At 35.7% G+C, this 18774-nt stretch overlaps 1 long non-coding RNA gene across 1 annotated transcript; it reads right to left on the bottom strand.

The window, feature by feature from the left end:
* Window positions 1-9369: 9369 nt before the first annotated feature.
* LOC148761810 (uncharacterized) lies at window positions 9370-11153 on the bottom strand. Its single transcript, XR_016027322.1, has 3 exons — window positions 11044-11153; window positions 10311-10394; window positions 9370-9475 (listed from the first exon to the last, which is right to left on the bottom strand). It is a non-coding gene; the product is annotated as an uncharacterized LOC148761810 (long non-coding RNA).
* Between the last annotated feature and the right edge of the window lie 7621 nt (window positions 11154-18774).

An 18774-nucleotide genomic window follows, 5' to 3' on the forward strand; every position in this document is an offset into this window, starting at 1 on the left:
TATACAAAATTACTTTGCTTAACAATACACATCATATATCTTTACATACATATTAGCATCATATAAAGGTATATAGTTTCATTACAATCTTGTTCCACATCACAAAGACATTTCACTAAAAGCTTGTTCCCATGCATTTTGCAGAAAAGACAATTTAAACAGTTCAAGAAATTCAATCGAACATATGTACATCTACCCAAAACATTTTAGTGCGAGTTCACTCACCTTAAGATACTGGGATATTACATCGCTATTTGATCGGAGGTGTCTCTGATTATTTTCACTGGCTGGTCGCTCGTTATTTACTCTAGCATGCCACCACAATTCTCTAACTTTATCTTTGCACTTCCTAACAATAATACGAACTCAATATATTTAACTATATACGTATATGGGCAGCACTTCAATCAATTAATCCTTACTCAAATTTATATTTTTCTTCCTATCATGAAACCATTTTTAATTAACTCACATCTTAATACATTTTTACCAAAATTACTTACATCCATTGCTTACGAAATTCCTTAGATTATATTACCGGCAACTTATTTACGATGTCACGTGCCTACTTTAACCTTTCTAAATAATTTTCGCCCAAATCCATCTTATATTTTCACACATAATCGACATATATGGCAGCAACAGTTATTCTCACTTTCACTCGATTATTTCCTAGTTTACACGCATTGTTATCTATCTAACTTTCAATACTTTGTTTCTCAATCCTCCATCCACAATATTCCTTTTTTATTTCTTTCAAACAACATGCCATACAATCTTAAGAATTTTCAACTAGCTTATGCAAATAGATTTTTCAACAACCATAATTCCATCACAATATTCAACTAACCGCAGGCTTTAAAACATAGTGTTAAGCTTACCATTTTCCTTTTCCACTTTGAGGCCTTCATGTACCCATGGGTTTATTGGCTTACATGTTACGAATTTTTCTCCAATCAAGCCAATCTTTGCTACCACAAGACATTTCTCTAAGTCATTAACTCATTTTCAAAGACTACTCAAGCCAAAAACAAGAATTCTTACCGTTCCTTGCTTGAATCACCAAAACCAAGCTTTTTTTTCCTTTCTCACTTTTTCTTTCTTCTCCTCCTAGGGTTTTGGTGTGCTGAAAATTGGGGTTAAAGGCTGTAAATTTAATGATCAAGAAGTTTGGAGAAGAAAGGAAAAGAAAACATGGAAAAGAAAGTGAAGAAAACTTGATTTCATGGTGGATAAAGAGAAAATGGCATCGAAGCTTCAAGAATGGCATGGAGCATGGAGGAGGAGAGGAAAAAATCTTGTTGGGGAGATAAGAATGGTCTTGGGCTAAAATAAACAGAGTCAAAGCTTTGCCCTTTTTGCCCTTTTTGTTTCTTTCCATTTTAATTTAGTTCTCCCAACACTCATTTAACTCAAACTTCCTTCTATTATCTTCTTCTACACATGTACAAACAAAGTATGAAGTTTGTACTCCAACGTGGTGTCCCTATAATATTTAAAATATTTATTTGTTCACGTTATCTTTACTTAATAAAGACACGTGGCCCCATTAACGTTATTTTTCTCCAAAAATCCTCTCATTCTTTTTCTCCTTCTTCATGGAAAATTTTGACACTAAATAAAATATTAATATATTAATATTATTTTATTAATCAAATATTATTTTATTGTAAAATTTTTTTTTGTCACCTCTTGTCCCCTTGGTACCCAAAATACCTTATTATGCCTCAATTGACTACCGAATCACTTTTTATCTTGCAAATTCTTCTCCGATAAAAAAATTTTTATTTTATTATTATTTCCTCGTGTGTGGAATATTTTATCCCAAACTATTCCTTTCATCTTTCATCATTTCTAAACATTATAATTAACCTCAATTGGCATCCAATAAGCTTTATTAGTTACCATATCAAAGTATGGGGTATTATAATATTATTAGGTAGTGTACTAAAAATGGGGTGTAAGATATAAAGGAATGAATGTATTAAGATAAAAAAAGGTACACCTCTACACCCTCCAACTGGTAGTCATTCAACACCTTTCACCAAGGTCAATCAACCTCCATTTAGAGTGACATGATGCTTAATCTCCTTATGAGAATTAATGGGAAGTTGACTGATCAAGTTGAGGAGATGGTAGAGATTGAAGAAAAACTTCAACAGCTTGAAGCTCTATTAAATCCAGCTAAGGAAACCGAAGTTCTTGAAACCCATATTTCTGTTACAAGTCTGTCAAGTCATAGGACTGCTACAGAACAATTTGAAAGTGTTACTTTTAGTCATGACAGGGAAACTAAAAGGGAAATACTTGAAAATCCAAGTGTGACTCAAGCTAAAAATTAGGAATGGGGAAAAAAGAATGCTAAACAAGAAGAACAGGAAAAAAAATAACCATCCACTAAAGAGAATGAGGAAAAAAAAGAAAAAGAACGCACCATAGAAGAAAATGAGAAAGAGAAAGGAAAAGAAAAAGAGAAAAGACCCCAAGTTGAAAAAGAACATTAAATGCTGAAAGAGTGTTGTGAGCTTCCTTTTAGAATTTAAAAAGATTCTCGTTTCTGACTTCATAAGAGATATCATCAATGAAGCTAAAGCTGACCAAGCACACCAACAAGCAATGATGCATTCAGAAGCTTAGTCAGCACCACTAGAAACAGAACAAACTATGGAAAAAGCACATCTAGACAAGGGTAAAGCAATTGACATTGATCCTGTAGCCAAGAAAATTGCTACTAAAGGCAAGAAAACTATGGCCACCAAGACCAAAACCTTCGAAAGAAGAAAATTTGCAAGACTAGCATTGACTTCCACCCAATAGTCCTCTAAATTTGCAGACCTCTAGTTTATTCCATTAGACTCTCTATTCCACTTTTTTCCCAAACCTCTCAATGTTAGTTTTGGCACTAACGAATCCTCACATTCATTTGATTCAGATTAGAACCTTTTAGTGATGCCAAATAGGGGGAGAGAAATAGGAAGACAAGAAAATAGGATTAGGAAGTAGAGTTGGTAGGTATGATGAACTCAGTCTATAAGTTATGCTTTTATTGTCTTTGCTTTGGTATGTTTTTTTCTTGTGATGAACAATGGTTGTGTGGTTTATATGTTTTGTGATGAGCATTGTTGAACAATGGTTGTGTGGTTTATTTATTTTATGATGGTGTTATGTGCTGAACTATGTTTATACGATTTTTGTGGGTTATGTTGTGTTGAGTTTTTATAATTTTTATGTTAAACTTATACCAAATGATTGAATATTGAATATATATACTTACATATATGTATATATATGCTCCTATGTTTGAATGGGTTTATGTTGGATAATTTTATTAGAGCATATATTTAGGGGGAGCACATACTCAAGGGGACCAATCCTTAAAACTACACAAAATATTCTTTTCATTTACGAACATTACACTCTTAATCTAGGGGTGTTTTGACATCATCAAAAAAGGGGTAGAATGTTGACCCCATATGTTTTTGATGATAATAAAACATTTATCATTCATTAATATCTAACTTCACTATTTAAGTGTGCAAGATTTAGCTTTATACCTATAATAAAGGTGTTAGTTAAAAGCAAGCCAAGGAGCTTGCTAAGTTTAATGAAGAGTTCATCAGTAAAGAAGGAAAGAACAAAAAATGAACAAAAACAGAACCCTAGCAACTGATTATCAAGGGACATTATTAGCTAAGGCATGACAGTGTGATAAGCTGAAGCAAAACAGAAATATGCTAATCAGTTAAGAGGTCTAGTTAATTGATTAGAGCACAAGGTCCTAGTATCTTCAAGCACCAAAAACAAGTTTGAAAATATAGTTGACCATTGAAAGTAGCCAAGATGGAGAAGTTCAAAATTCAAAGATCTTCTAGTTGATTAAAGCTTATTTTAAATGATTATGGTTGAAAGAAGAAAAGCTTCAATTAGTTAAAGGAATAGCTAACCAATTAGAGGAAGACTGCTGTGTAGAGAAGTGAAAACAAAAAGTTTGTAATCACTTCAAGCTTGCCATAACCAGTTAGAGGAGGTCTGCTAAAGAAGAAAAGTCTGAAGATAGAGAACTTTTAATCGGTTAGAGCCTCTTGTAATTAGTTCGCGTAGAGAGCACAACAATAGGATAATGCAAGATAGAGAAGCTATAATCAATTAGAGTTGCTTGTAACGAGTTACTTGAAGTCTGTCTCCCTTTTTGAATTTAAACACTAGAGGAAAAAATAACGGCTAAAAGTGCATCAGAGTTGTTTCTTGTCACGACCCTGAACCTCTCTCAGGCCCATGACAATCGCCGCGACGTCCCGATTAACACTCATTATCCGGAATGTCAACCGGAACCCCGCAAGGCTTACATATCAGTTTCTTTCCTTTCCTGTGAGCAATCATTGTTAAATATTGAGTTTTTAGAGAATATATACTATTTTAGATCAAAAACAATCAAAATAAAATTTTCACCACACAGGGGTATTTTAGTCATTTTTTTCTTAAAAATTTCGAAACTGGCTAAAACGTAATATACAAGTACAAAACACACAATTCATATTCAAAATGAGTTTAAAAGTCTAAAATCTTCATTTAAAACGAAATTACGGTTATTTGAATATAATAAGAAAATAAAAGAAATATTAAGGAAAATATTCTATTTTCTTATAAAACAATATTTATAGAGTTATACGTGAATAATTTTTATAGCGTAAAAGCTAAATAAATTTATACATACTAAAATACAGTAAGCCAAAATATTTAATTTAATTTACAATAACAAGAGGGCCCCCGAATAAACAAAAGTAAAAAGGACTGTGAACCTACGGTTTGGAAAATGCAGATCCAATGGTAGTCCTCGATGAGATCAGCTATCTACAGTCTATACTGAACCTGAAATGGGTGAAAAGAAGGGTGGTGAGATTATAAAATCCCAATGAGTAAACAAACATTATCATAAATATCTAAAGGCGAGTAAAATGGAGGCAAGTTTAAACAACAAATTTCAACCCATTTCATAATGTTTCCAATTTATTTCTTAAACCATAAAATATTTGTAATTTACCAAAACAGTTGTTAAGGCTTATGTCTTTTATTAAAACAAGGCTCAAGCCAAAACTAATCCTCGGGGATACCTTGGTCGAGGCATCTAACCGAGTCCGCCAAGGGTGATAAAATATTCACACGTGAAACACATTTTTATTTTTAAAACCAGTCGTTCCTTGGCGTTGGCCGAGTTACACATTCACGTGGGGGTTCGACGTGAAGTGAGCTCTAATACTACCCCGGGAGTTACCCTCCTCGCCTCTACAACCGGAGTAACTATATAACTGGGTTTACCGTGCCCCTCTAATAGGCAGTCCACGGAAACCCGTCACTGTAGTGACTAACCCACCAATTTTAATAAAATTTTGACAGTATAACGTGGCTTTTATTTATTTATCCAGTATGCATAGTAAAAACAACTTACATAAATTTTCCAATGCATTCACAAAATATAGCCACATATACTCATTTCTCATAAGCCATTCCTAGGAAAATATATATTTTTCAAGTCAATTTGCAGCCTCTAATTACTCAATTTCATAATCAATACAATATATTTTTATTTGTCACATTTATTCCTAAAACATCAAAAATCCCGTTTTAATCTCGTTCTTATTTCATAAAATACATAAAGGGCATTTAAAAATAAACTCTAGATAATTTACAATAATAATAAGTTTACTCACCGTTTGTACAAACTAAAAGCTTTCTAAGCGCCCTGATCACTACTCGTCGGGTACGACTTCTTTGCCTTTTCCGGAAGGCTCTCCTCCTAGACACATTACAAAAATTTACACAATTCATCACATTGATGCTAAATCACTATATAATTAACTTAAATCCTATACTAATGCATGGTATGAAATGCAATAGCCTAAAACGGCTTAAACGCGGTATTAACCTATTTTTGGCACTTTGCTCGATAAATTGCTAACGCGCTCCATTTTAGCTCAAATCATCCCATTCTCTCTCCAACATTTCTAACCATTAAATATCAGCCAATAACCTTCTAAAAACAACAAAATCAGCTCACTCCCTTCCTTGGAAAATTCGGCCAAAAATGGGACATTAAGTCGGTTAATTTTTTACTTTGTTTTTCTATCACGTTTAATCGTTTTTCATCATTTTCTCTTCATTTTCCTTAGAATAAAATCAATTCATCATCATTGTACAGCATTGAGCATCCAGCCAAGAGTGGGTATTGTGAAAATTTAATGATTTCTTGCCCAATTTAATTTCTAAACACATTTAACTAACTAAAACTATCAATTTAACTAAAAATCAAAACCTAAAAATTTCAATTTCTCTCCCCTAGAATTTCTTCCAGCCCTTGATATCACTTTTTGATCTCTCTCCTCAAGCATGCTAAATGGAAATAAAGGCATAGGAAAGGTAGAAATCAAGCTAAAATCGAAAAATCTTGCCGTTAAACGCGTAAACGGTCGAAAACCGTGAATTTCCCTTTGAATTTTCTTGTTTCTCTTTGGTTTTTCTTTTTGTCTTCCTTTCCTCTCTATTTCCTCTCTTGTTCTTCCTTATGGCCGGCCAGCACTTAAAATGGGGTTTAAATGGGCTGACTTTTCATTAAAATAATATTATTTCATTAAAAAAAATGCCACGTATCACTTTCCCATTGGCCCATTTTTAAAATTTCATCCATTTGTTTCCAAATTTTCACCATACACTTGTCTCACATAACCATAGCTTAGATAAAATTCTCAGACTTATCCAAAGTCTCGGTGAAGTAATTTTTGAAATTTACACTTTTGCCCCCGTAAAAGTGAAAAATTACATTTTTGCCCAAAAAACTGAAAAATTGCCCATAGACATATTTTTCATCCCTTATACTCATACCATTCTCCAATTTGTCAAATTTGATCTAAATTCTCTCAAAGTCTCAAATTTTGTCTGTGGGTGACAAAATTACGATTTTGCCCCTACACTCCAGAAATCATCAGAATTAAACTTTTTCACTTCCTATCATCAAATTATACTCCAAATAGTTAATCTTGGTCAAAAATTTCACTCCATGATCAAATTATTATCTTAGGTGGTAAAATGACGATTTTGCCCTTGAATATCAAAATTTCCAATTTTACCCCAAATTAACCCTCGAACTCTGAACAATCATTTTTTTAGTTATTTCTTAACTACAAAATATTAAATTTCATCCTACAATTCCTATTTGAACTAGTTCGAGGTTAAATCAACTCAAGTGTACCATTAGGTACAATACCGAGTTTCGTCTATTCTTAGGTGCTTTTCCTAGCATAATAACATACTACTCAGTGCATGTATGTCATGACATGTGTTTATAGGGTCAGGTTTTACATTAAAAGTCTAAAATCTTCATTTAAAATGAAATTACGGTTATTTGAATATAATAAGAAAATAAAAGAAATATTAAGGAAAATATTCTATTTTCTTATAAAACAATATTTATAGAGTTATACGTGAATAATTTTTATAGCGTAAAAGCTAAATAAATTTATACATACTGAAATACAGTAAGCCAAAATATTTAATTTAATTTACAATAACAAGAGGGCCCCCGAATAAACAAAAGTAAAGAGGACTGTGAACCTACGGTTTGAAAAAATACGGATCCAACGGTAGTCCTCGATGAGATCAGCTATCTACAATCTATACTGAACCTGAAATGGGTGGAAAGGAGGGTGGTGAGATTATAAAATCCCAATGAGTAAACAGACATCATCATAAACATCTAGAGTTGAGTACATGGAGATAATAAAGTAAATCATCATAAACTGGGTTATAGCATTAGAACACATTTAGTTCAAAACACGTAAAGAGGCTTATGAATCTCATAAAAATCTAGGCTTGTGCCATAAATCCATTCTCGGGGACACCTTGGCCGTGGCATCCTACTGAGATTGCCAAGGCTATTAAAATTCACATTTCACATAAATCATGTTTTTGTTTTGAAAACATAGCCGTTCCTTGGCGTTGGCTGAGTTCCCCCTCACGTGGTGGTTTAGCATGAAGTGAACCCTAAATTTTACCTCAGGAGATACCCTACACGCCTCTCCTTTCGAGGTAAGAATATAATGGGGTTTACCGTGCCTCTCTAAAAGGCTGGTCCACAGAAACCCCCTATTGTAGTGATTAATTAATATATAATCCACCATATAATAAAACTCAATAACATGATATGGTAATTTTGTAATTCGCAGTTTTTCAAGGCAACCAAACAATTCGCATTTCAATACAATTGCCAACTAGCCAATCATGCTCGATTTATCATGAGTCAGTCAATTTAAACAATCAAATTGCCACAATTAACCGTCTCTGTGTACTCTATTTTTCAAAATCATTATTAATTCCAAAACAATTTCTAAATTAATTTCATTGAAACTCATTTATTCATAAAACATGAAAATTTACCTTTTTAAATTCCTTTTTCCATAGAATTCATGAAAGCATCTAAAAACCACCCTAGATAATTAAAATGACAGTAAGTTTACTCACAATGTCTAGAATGCAGACTTTCGAAGCACTCTGTCTACTGGTCCTCGGATGCAATTTCCTTGCCTTTATCGGAGGACTTACCACCTTGACACAATACAAAATCGAGAATTTCACCAAGTTGGTACTAAATCAAAATTAAACTAATTTAGACTACCAATGCATGATATGGAATGCAAAAATACACTGGTAACTATCTAAACTCAGTATTGGCTTAATTCGTCTTATCACCCGATTAAATTCCTAACGTGTCCGTTTAAACTCCAATTTAATTTTTTCCAGTTTCTATACCTCAATTGCACCCAAATTAACTTAATGTTCGTTAGTGTGGTGCAAATTATCTGTCACGACCCGAAACCTCCCTCAGGCTCAAGACAATAGCCGCGACGTCCCGATTGACACTCATTATCCGGAATGCCAACCGAAACCCCGCAAGGCTTACATATCAGTTTCTTTCCTTTCCTGTGAGTAATCATTGTTAAATATCGATTTTTTAGAGAATATATACTATTTTAGATCAAAAACAATCAAAATAAAATTTTCGCCACACAGGGGTATTTTGGTCATTTTTTTCTCAAAAATTTTGAAACTGGCTAAAACGTAATATACAAGTACAAACACACATAATTCATATTCAAAATGAGTTTAAAAGTCTAAAATCTTCATTTAAAACGAAATTACGATTATTTGAATATAATAAGAAAATAAAAGAAATATTAAGGAAAATATTCTATTTTCTTATAAAACAATATTTATAGAGTTATACGTGAATAATTTTTATAGTGTAAAAGCTAAATAAATTTATACATACTGAAATACAGTAAGCCAAAATATTTAATTTAATTTACAATAACAAGAGTGCCCCCCGAATAAACAAAAGTAAAGAGGACTGTGAACCTACGGTTTGAAAAATGCAGATCCCACTGTAGTCCTCGATGAGATCAGCTATCTACAGTCTATACTGAACCTGAAATGGGTGGAAAGGAGGGTGGTGAGATTATAAAATCCCAATGAGTAAACAAACATCATCATAAAGCTCTAGAGTTGAGTACATGGAGACAATAAAGTAAATCATCATAAACTGGGTTATACAATTAGAACACATCTCGTTCAAAATACGTAAAAAGGCTTATGAATCTCATAAAAATCTAGGCTTGTGCCATAAATCCATTCTCGGGGACACCTTGGCCGAGGCATCCTACCGAGACCGCCAAGGCTATTAAAATTCACATTTCACATAAATCATGTTTTTGTTTTGAAAACATAGTCGTTCCTAAGAGTTGGCTGAGTTCCCCCTCACGTGGTGGTTTAGCGTGAAGTGAACCCTAAACTTTACCCCAGGAGATACCCTACGCGCCTCTCCGTTAGAGGTAAGAATATAATGGGGTTTACCGTGCCCCTCTAAAAGGCTGGTCCACAGAAACCCCCTACTGCAGTGATTAATTAATATATAATCCACCATATAATAAAACTCAATAACATGATATGGAAATTTTGTAATTCGCAGTTTTTCAAGGTAACCAAACAATTCGAATTTCAATACAATTGCCAACTAGCCAATCATGCTCGATTTATCATAAGCCAGTTAATTTAAACAATCAAATTGCCACAATTAACAGTCTCCATGTACTCTATTTTTCAAAATCATTATTAATTTCAAAACAATTTATAAATTAATTTCATTGAAACATATTTATTCATAAAACATAAAAATTTACCTTTTTAAATTTCTTTTTTCATAGAATTCATGAAAGCATCTAAAAACCACCCTAGATAATTAAAATGACAGTAAGTTTACTCACAATGTCTAGAATGCAAACTTTCGAAGCACTCTGTCTACTGGTCCTCGGATGCAATTTCCTTGCCTTTATCGGAGGACTCACCACCTTGACACTGTACAAAATCGAGAATTTTACCAAGTTGGTACTAAATCAAAATTAAACTAATTTAGACTACCAATGCATGATATGGAATGCAACAATGCACTGGTAACTATCTAAACCCGGTATTGGCCTAATTCGTCTTATCACCCGATTACAATCCTAACGGGTCCGTTTAAACTCCAATTTAATTCTTTTCAGTTTCTATACCTCAATTGCACCCAAATTAACTTAATGTCCCTCAGTGTGGTGTAAATTATCAGTCCCAACAGCAAATTACAAAAATACCCCTAGTGGGTAAAAATTCGTATTTTTGCTCCGAAAATTCCCATTATTTTTCTAGGCTCATAATTCATTATTCCTTAACCAATTCTCCTAGAATAAAATCAAACTCATCCCCACTCACTACATGGTAAATTCAGCCATTAATGGTTGGGGGAGAAAATAAATTCTTTTCTTGTTGTTTTGTTTCTAAATATGCTAAACTAACTAAAAACACTAACATAAATTAAAATCAAATAAATCCAACAACTTTCTCTCTCCTAACCCATTTTTTCAGAATTGAATTCATCATGAAAACATGTAATTTAATCATGGAAAATAAAGAGAAATGCTTGGGAATAAGAAAACTCAAGCTTAATAGAAAAAATCTCACCTTTTTCACTTAATTTCCTTGAAAATTCACACTTTTCTTTGATTTTCTCTCTCTAGGGTTTTGTTTTTGTTTTCTCTCTCTTCTTGCTGGTTTGGCCAGCCATGGGGTGGAAGATGACCTGATTTTTGTGCCTTTGAAAAAGGAAAATAATAAATTAATAAAGGCATGACACGTGGCATCATGTCATTGGTCTGTTTTTAAATTTTTTAAAATTTAAACATTTTATCTGCACCACATGATTAGTCAAGGGTCAAAGATGAAGATAAAGGAAGACCATGTGCTGGAAAAATATCCTGGTGGTGGAAAATTACAATTTTGCCCCTGAGGTGGCAAAATTACCATTTTACCCTTTTACTCCAAATTATACCGAAATTAAAATTTTTCACTTCTAAACCTCAAATCATACTCCAAGAAGTCAAATTATACTCCAATAAGTCAAATGGGGTCAAAAAAAAAATCTTTTCTAAAATTCCCATTTTGACCCCAAGTGGCGAATGACCATTTTGCCCCTAGTTAGTGAAAATTTCGATTTGACTCCAAATAGATCCTCAAACTCCAAATTACCATTTTAAGTCATCCATGAACTGTGAAACTCTTAATCTCACCTTAAAATTCCTATTTGATCTAGTTCGAGGATTAAATAAACTTTGTTGTACCTCTAGGTACAATACCGACTTTTGTAAATTTTTCGGGACTCTCCTAGCATGCAATCATGCTATCATCACATGTATGTCATGAATAGTATTTTATAAGGTCGGGCTTTACAGCACTACCCCCCTTAAAATAAAATTTTGACCTCAAAATTTCACTTACCTGATTCGAAGAAAAGATGTGGATATTGGTTTCTTATCTGGCTCTCGACTTCCCACGTCATCTCCTCCATTCGAGCATTCTTCCACAATACTTTCACCATTGGAATGCTCTTGTTCCTTAGCACTCGATCCTTTCGATCTAGAATACGTGCAGGTTGTACCTCGAACTTCAAATCCTCATGCAACTCAATGGGAGGTGTCTCTAAAATGTGAAAGGGATCGGGAACATACTTTTTCAACATTGAGACGTGGAAAACATTATGAATCCGATCTAACTCTGGGGGTAATTCAAGTCTGTAAGCCATTGGCCCAATCCTTTCAATGATACGAAAGGGTCCAATGTATCTTGGATTGAGTTTTCCCCTCTTCGCAAATCGAATCACACCTTTCATCATTCAATAAATACCACAAATTATCACAATAGTATAATCAAACAAGATTTAATACTTGAAATTTTCAAATTATTACCTTTCCAAGGAGAAACCTTAAGAAAAACTTTATCGTCGACTTCAAACTCCAAATCTTTCCTTCGTTTATTCGAATAATTCTTCTACCTATCTTGAGCTGTCTTTAATCGCTCTCGGATAACTTTGACCTTATCGTTTGTCAAATCAATCAATTCAACATTCACCAATTTCCTCTCGCCTACTTCATCCCAACAGAGTGGAGTTCGGCATTTCCTTCCATACAAAGCTTCGTATGGTGCCATCCCAATACTAGACTGAAAACTGTTATTATAAGTAAACTCCACCAATGGCAAGTGTCTGTCCCAACTCCCGATAAAGTCAATGACACAAGCCCGTAACATATCCTCTAATGTCTGAATAGTTCTCTCAGATTGACCATCTGTCTGTGGATGAAAGGCAGTACTAAATCTCAATTTGGTTCCGAGAGCTTCTTTAAATTTCGGCCAGAATCGAGAAGTGAATCGAGGATCTCGGTCTGACACTATAGAAACGGGAACTCCATGTAGCCTCACAATCTCATCTATATAGAGCTGAGCCAGCTTCTCAATAGAGTATGTACTATGGACAGCTAAAAAGTGAGCGGACTTAGTCAACCGATCTACGATCACCCAGATCGCATCCTTTCCCCTCTGTGTTCGCGGCAATCCCAAAACAAAATCCATAGTTACATGCTCCCATTTCCACTTGGGAACAGGTAAAGACTAAAGTGTACCTGCTGGCCTCTGATGCTCCGCCTTAACTTGCTAACATACGAGACACTTTGCTACGAATTCTGCTACGTCTTGCTTCATACCCGGCCACCAATAATTCTCCCTAATAGTCCTATACATCTTGGTGCTTCCGGGATGTAATGCATAGGCAGATGAATGGGCTTCTTCCATGATCGCCTATCTCAACTAGTTTCCCTCAAGAACACAAACTCGATCTTTAAACATCAAGACGTTATCCTCTCCAAATCTGAACTCACTGAATCCCCCATCGGTCAGTTTTTGAATTTCTTTTCTTAACTCATCATCAGACCTCTGAATGTCCTTGATCTGATTAAGTAACGAAGGTCGCACAATGAAGTTTGCCAATAAGGATCCATCCTCACCATTTCTCAACTAGACCCCAAGAGATTTCATCTCTATTAATGCTGAAAAATAACAACTCTGAAGTGCTGCTAAAGACGATGAAGACTTACGACTTAAGGCATCAACTACAACGTTCGCCTTTCTCGGATGATAGTCTATCACCAAGTCATAATCTTTTATCCACTCTAACCATCGCCTTTGCCTCAAATTAAGCTCCTTTTGGGTGAGCAAATATTTTAAGCTCTTGTGATCCGTAAATATCCGACAATGCTCACCATACAAGTAATGCCTCCAGATTTTTAAAGCAAAAACCACTACTGCTAACTCTAAATCATGGGTAGGGTAATTTGCTTCATGCCTCTTTAGCTGTCTAGAAGCATAAGCCACAACTTTTTCATCCTGTATCAATACGCACCCCAACCCCAACTTTGAGGCATCACTATATACTACAAATCCCTTACCATTAACAGGAAGTGTTAAAACGAGAGCGGAGGTTAACCGGTTCTTTAGCTCCTAAAATCGATTCTCACAAACATCATCCCACACAAACTTAACTCCCTTACGAGTTAGACAGGTCAAAGGAGCTGCTATTAAGGAAAACCCCTGAATAAACCTCCGATACTAACCGGCTAATCCGAGGAAACTACGAATCTCCGTCACTGTCTTAGGTTGCTCCCATTGTAAAATTGCCTCTACTTTCTTAGGATCAACATATATTCCAGTTCTCGATACTACGTGTCCCAAGAATACCACTTCCTGTAACCAAAACTCACACTTCGAAAACTTTGCATACAACTGTCTTTCCCGCAAAGTTTGTAATACTATACGCAAGTGGGCAACGTGCTCATCATTATCTCTCGAGTAAATCAGTATGTCATCAATGAACACAATAACAAACTTGTCAAAGTAAGGGTGGAACACCCTGTTCATGAGATCCATAAAAGCTGCCGGTGCGTTAGTTAACTCGAAAGGCATGACCAAGAACTCATAATGACCGTACCAAGTCCTGAACGCTGTCTTGGGTACATCCTGTTCTTTAATCCTCAACTGATGATATCCAGACCTTAGATCAACCTTGGAAAACACTGTAGCTCCCTGTAATTGATCGAAAAGATCATCAATCCTCGGTAATGGATACTTGTTCTTAATGGTCATTCTGTTAAGCTGTCGATAATCGATACATAACCGAAGTGTACCGTCTTTCTTTTCCACAAATAAAATCGGTGCTCCCCACGGAGATATACTAGGGCGTATAAAACCCTTGTCCACCAACTCTTGCAATTGTACTTTCAACTCCTTCAACTCTGCCGGAGCCATTCTATATTGAGGGATAGAAATAGGTGCGGTACCCGGAAGTAAATCAATAGGGAACTCAAGCTCTCGATCAGGAGGCAGTCTCGGTAAATCATCAGGAAATACATCAGGAAACTCACTAACTATCGGGACATCATCTAACTTAGGTTCCCCCTTTGAAGTATCAATCACGTATGCTAAATAAGTCGGATACCCTTTCTACACTAATTTCGAAGCTTTGATGGCCGAGATTACACAAGACGGTAATACTCGACGTTTCCCTATAAACACAATCTCTACTCCCCCCGAATTATGAAGAACAACTTCCTTTCGAAAACAATCCACGTTCGCCCGATGTGCAGTTAACTAGTCCATACCCAATATTAGATCAAAATCCAAGATCTCTAGAGGAATTAAGTCACCCCTAAATTCTTCCTCACCTACCCTTACCCCACAATCTCTATAACAAGTATTTCTAATCAACTGTTCTCCTAGAGGGGTATGCACTACAATTTCTCCCTCTAATGGTGACAGGTTTCTATCAGCAATTGATGCAAATGTCGTACTCACATAAGATCTATCTGAGCCAGAATCTATCAAAACATAAGCATCTTTATCAAATAAAGACATAGTACCTGTCACTCTTCCAGGTCGGACCCATGCCTCATCTTCTGTCACAGCAAAAACTTTTGTCGCGGTACGAGTCTGTGGTCTCGAAGGTGGATGTGATGGGGTATTACTCTCCACACCGGACCGTATGGCTACTCCTTGTCTCAGTGGTAACCCATAAGAATCTCTCCTCTGCATATCAGTGCGAGCTGGTGGAAATGATGCAGCTACAGTGGCTCGTCCTAACTGTGGGCAATTACTCCTAATATGACCCGTCTGTCCATATTGGAAACATCTTGTTGGCCCTCTACATAGCCCACTATGATAATTCCCACAATTTTTGCATTTGTCAGAACCTCCGGAACTCTTCCCAGAACCAGTCATAGCAGATCTGCTAAACCTCGAAGGTCTCTGCTGTGATGGTGGAAATGGAGGTCGAGAAGATGTCACAAAAACAGAAGTAGTGCTCCCTGAAGTCGCTGAGTCCTTGCCTCTTTTTACTGACTGACTAGAAGGCATACTAGGATTCCTCTTTTTTGCAAACTCAGTCCTAATCCTTTTATTCTCAGTCGCGAGCTTTTCAGCCCGTAAAGCCATCTGTACCACCTCCTTATGTGGCTCCCTACCAGTCACTGTCATTCGCTCTCTAATCTCATTACGGAGCCCTTCCTCGAAATAGCTAGCCTGATCCTGCTCAGATTTCACCAGATCCAGCACATATAACATCAACTCGTTAAAACGAGTCTCGTACTCCTCTACAGTTAGATTTCCTTGTTTCAAACTCAGAAATTCTCTCTTCGTTTCTTTCTGATGAAAATAAGTGAAATACTGACCATCGAACTCCTTGAGAAAATCGGACCACGTCTGAGGAGTAGTGGAACGGGACTTCACTGAATTCCACCAAGTACGAGCCCTCTTCTCTAATAATCTCGTAGCCACCATCAGTTTCATGTCGTCGTCTAATCTCATATCAGAGAGAGTCTCTGAAACCTGATTAATCCAGTCCTTTGCCACAGTGGCATCCAACTCACCCGTGAAAGACACACAACCGAGCTATCTAGCCTTCTTTAGCTTCTTGGAAATGGATACATCTTGTACCGGTGGTGGAACTAAAGGAGTAACTGGTGGTACTATAGGTGGAACTTGACCAGTCGGAGCTCCACCAGCCATTGCGGTAAAGAAAGCTGCCAATGCCTGTGCTGCCTCAGTAGGCATGGTGGGAATACCCATAGGTGGCGGAGGAGATGGAGGATGTGGAGGACTATCAGCCTGCTCAGTAGCAGGTGCTGCCCGAATGGTAGATGCAGCTGATTCCTCCTCTACTGTATCTGGCTGATGACGTTGGGAACGACCTCTTCCCCTCCCAACCGATCTAGTGAGAGGTGGGCATCCGCGTCGAGGAGGCATTGTAATCTATAAAAAATACGAGCAAGTTTAGGTAACCTTATGCTCTATATGCAGATGCATGCATTCTATTTAACCTAACCTAACTTAACTTAATCCGGGGTCACACTGATATTGTAAATTTTTAAAACAACTTTAAAACTAAAAACGTTGATCTTTAAAACCAAAAGCTCTGATACCAATAGAATTGTCACGACCCGGAACCTCCCTCAGGCCCATGACAATCGCCGGGACGTCCCGATTGACACTCATTATCCGGAATGCCAATCGAAATCCCGTAAGGCTTACATATCAATTTCTTTCCTTTCCTGTGAGCAATCATTGTTAAATATCGAGTTTTTAGAGAATATATACTATTTTAGATCAAAAACAATCAAAATAAAATTTTTACCACACAGGGGTATTTTGGTCATTTTTTTCTCAAAAATTTCGAAACGGGCTAAAACGTAATATACAAGTACAAAACACATAATTCATATTCAAAATGAGTTTAAAAGTCTAAAATCTTCATTTAAAATGAAATTACGGTTATTTGAATATAATAAGAAAATAAAAGAAATATTAAGGAAAATATTCTATTTTCTTATAAAACAATATTTATAGAGTTATACGTGAATAATTTTTATAACATAAAAGCTAAATAAATTTATACATACTAAAATACAGTAAGCCAAAATATTTAATTTAATATACAATAACAAGAGTGCCCCCGAATAAACAAAAGTAAAGAGGACTGTGAACCTACGATTTGGAAAATGCAGATCCCACTGTAGTTCTCGATGAGATCAGCTATCTACAGTCTATACTGAATCTGAAATGGGTGGAAAGGAGGGTGGTGAGATTATAAAATCCCAATCAGTAAACAAACATCATCATAAAGATCTAGAGTTGAGTACATGGAGACAATAAAGTAAATCATCATAAACTGGGTTATACAATTAGAACACATCTCGTTAAAAATACGTAAAAAGGCTTATGAATCTCATAAAAATCTAGGCTTGTGCCATAAATCCATTCTCGGGGACACCTTGGCCGAGGCATCCTACCGAGACCGCCAAGGCTATTAAAATTCACATTTCACATAAATCATGTTTTTGTTTTGAAAACATAGCCGTTCCTTGGCGTTGGCTGAGTTCCCCCTCACGTGGTGGTTTAGCGTGAAGTGAACCCTAAACTTTACCCCAAGAGATACCCTACCGCCTCTCCGTTCGAGGTAAGAATATAATGGGGTTTACCGTGCCCCTCTAAAAGGTTGGTCCACAGAAACCCCCTACTGCAGTGATTAATTAATATACAATCCACCATATAATAAAACTTAATAACATGATATGGAAATTTTGTAATTCGCAGTTTTTCAAGGTAACCAAACAATTCGCATTTCAATACAATTGCCAACTAGCTAATCATGCTCGATTTATCATAAGCCAGTTAATTTAAACAATCAAATTGCCACAATTAACAGTCTCCGTGTACTCTATTTTTCAAAATCACTATTAATTTCAAAACAATTTATAAATTAATTTCATTGAAACATATTTATTCATAAAACATGAAAATTTACCTTTCTAAATTTCTTTTTTCATAGAATTCATGAAAGCATCTAAAAACCACCCTAGATAATTAAAATGACAGTAAGTTTACTCACAATGTATAGAATGCAAACTTTCGAAGCACTCTGTCTATTGGTCCTCGGATGCAATTTCCTTGCCTTTATCGGAGGACTCACCACCTTGACACAGTACAAAATCAAGAATTTCACCAAGTTGGTACTAAATCAAAATTAAACTAATTTAGACTACCAATGCATGATATGGAATGCAAAAATGCACTGGTAACTATCTAAACCCAGTATTGGCCTAATTCGTCTTATCACCCGATTAAATTCCTAAAGGGTCCGTTTAAACTCCAATTTAATTCTTTTCAATTTCTATACCTATATTGCACCCAAATTAACTTAATGTCCCTCAATGTGGTGCAAATTATCAATCCCAACAGTAAATTACGAAAATATCCCTAGTGGGTAAAAATTCGTATTTTTGCTCCGAAAATTTTCATTATTTTTGTAGGCTCATA

Source organism: Theobroma cacao, chromosome 7 (genome assembly GCF_053813885.1).
Source record: "Theobroma cacao isolate CCN51 chromosome 7, ASM5381388v1, whole genome shotgun sequence".
Classification (NCBI taxonomy): domain Eukaryota; kingdom Viridiplantae; phylum Streptophyta; class Magnoliopsida; order Malvales; family Malvaceae; genus Theobroma; species Theobroma cacao.